The following is a 2,482-nucleotide window of genomic DNA, read 5'->3' on the forward strand; positions in this document are numbered from 1 at the left end:
TACTGAGCTGTCAGCACAGAGCTCAACGCAGGGCTTGAACTCATGAACCATGAGATCATGACATGAACTAAAGTCGGACACTTAACCAACTGAGCCACCCAGGTGCCTCACTCATTAAGTGCCATTCTTATTGCCCATGATGCAGCAGAAAAAACTGATCATGTTACTATAAAATAATTTTTTTTTTAAATGGATTGGCGGGCACCTGGGTGGCTCAGTCGATTAAGCCTCCGACTTCGGCTCAGGTCAGATCTCACGTTTGTGGGTTCGAGCCCCGCGTCAGGCTCCGTGCTGACAGCTAGCTCAGAGTCTGGAGCCTGCTTCCGGTTCTGTGTCTCCTTCTCTCTCTGCCCCTCCCCCTCTCATGCTCTGTCTCTCTCTGTATCAAAAATAAATAAAAACATTAAAAAAAAAATGGATTGGTGGTTGCCAGAAGTGGAGGTGGATGGTGGGAGAAATTGGTAAGCTGGGTTTTATTTTGTTTAAATAAACTCAATAAAAAGAAAAAGAAGTCACAGTGCAACCTGCTTTAAGGTTAATCATTTAATGTATTAACATTTTCACTTATAAACATACAATTTGCATATACAGGGAAAAATAGGTTCTGTGGACACAGAGAATACAATAGGGAAGCAATCAGAAAACAGATCAATTCGGGGCTGGTGGGGGGCAGGGAACAAAACTGCATTCCATGCCTATGTCTACATAAACTTGGGAAGGAGAAAGAAAAATGAAACAGAATCATAACTCATATAGAAGCTAAACTTGAGCCATTCATCTCAATCATAGGAACTTCTCCTTATGATCCAGGTCTTGGGTCCTGCCTGGCCAGTTTCAGGAAGATCATCTGAAACATAGCCACTGGTTTTTCCCTTCTGTTTACAACCTAAGACTCTGAAGTTTACTCCAATAACTAAAAAAACAATCAGCTTGGCACGTATGCAATGTCAGTGGCCAACTTCTTCCACACATGAAAGTGAAATGCTTACTCACACCTGAACAAGTTCCTTCAACCTCATCTAACTTCTTTAGGATTACCTAAATTGAGGTGATCACAAAGCTGGCATCTACAGAAATTGGACCAAGGAAATACAGTATCTCAGCCCATCTTTATACCTACTATGCATTTCCTAGCAGCATCAAGTCACTGGACACTGAATTTTCAGGTTCTACTATGTCTGCCCAACAGGGCTAGCCAACAGAGTGCACATACATGTGCCAAGCTTCAGTTCACACCTCCCCGTTCCATCTGCTTTCCAGACATTTCAGTGACATAACTCAGTACTCTGTGGTTCCAGTAACTCCAAGTTCAAAATTAATGCCCCAATACCACATTAAAAACTGTTGATGATTTTGTTAGTAAAGCATATAGCTCTTAATAATGACTATCATCTAAACAAAGCAATTCTTAACTACACAGGATGTAAATTAATCATTAAAGCAATTTTTAACCGTCAAAACCAACACTGTCACACATCACATCTAGCAGTTTTCCACCATCTCAAATATCCAAAGGGATGACAGTCAAGTGCACCTCCTTTCAACTAGAAACAGACTCTACAGTGTCAGTGAGTCCAGCAGAACTGTCCAGAAAAACAAACCTGACTATGGTCACCATCAAGTTCATTTGCCAGGTGGTTTCACATGGAGATCTATTTAAGTCTGCTCAGAGATGGAGTCAGTTGACCTATGAAACAAGTTGTGCATGTCACCGGCCACAGAAGATAGGAAGTGTACTTTGGAGTGCTGGGCAGGAGTGTTACTGTGCTAAGCTGCCTTAGTAGAAGTACATTTTTTAAAGCAAGCAGAACAGAAAACTGGACTAATTATGGGCTTTATAAATTCACATAAAGAAATAACAGAAGTGCAGGATTATGGGTTTTCCAGAGCTTCACATATAGCTGGTGCTCAAAATTACATGGTTTAAGCTTCTCTATCAGGAATAAAAACAAAGCTGGGTCCAGGCCAAGCTGGGTAGTATCTTGACAGCAGGTCATGCATGTCTTTAGGCATCATCTCCAATCTATAACCTAAGTCTCCCCCAGAGCCATGGTCCCATAAGCCCCCACTATGCTTCCACCAGGGTTCCCTGAACCCCAGTGCTTGGGGGAGAGTCACAGTGCCTTAGTCCTGCACAAAACAGGTATTCAGAAGGACAGAAGAGAGGAAAAGAGCATCCCCTGCACAGTGCAATCCCTGGAGGCCTGACACAGTAACACGGTAACTATGGCTCTTGTTCCATTTTCCTCACCATTCTTTCAATACCACTTTCTCAACAAGTAGAAAAATAAGCTATGAGTAGGCTAACGTGGCAATAAAAATACTCAGAGCAGACACTAAAACATAAGGTCGTCTCTGAATAAAGCCAAATCTACCTCCACATACTTGAAACTGTTTTTGCCTTCTTCAAGTTTTAAAGGATAAAACTTTGAGACTTAAGTCAATGCCTAATGTGGGATTATTTCCCAAGGATCACTACCAA

The sequence above is a fragment of the Suricata suricatta genome, chromosome 3 (assembly GCF_006229205.1).
Source record: "Suricata suricatta isolate VVHF042 chromosome 3, meerkat_22Aug2017_6uvM2_HiC, whole genome shotgun sequence".
NCBI classification, from domain to species: Eukaryota; Metazoa; Chordata; class Mammalia; order Carnivora; family Herpestidae; genus Suricata; species Suricata suricatta.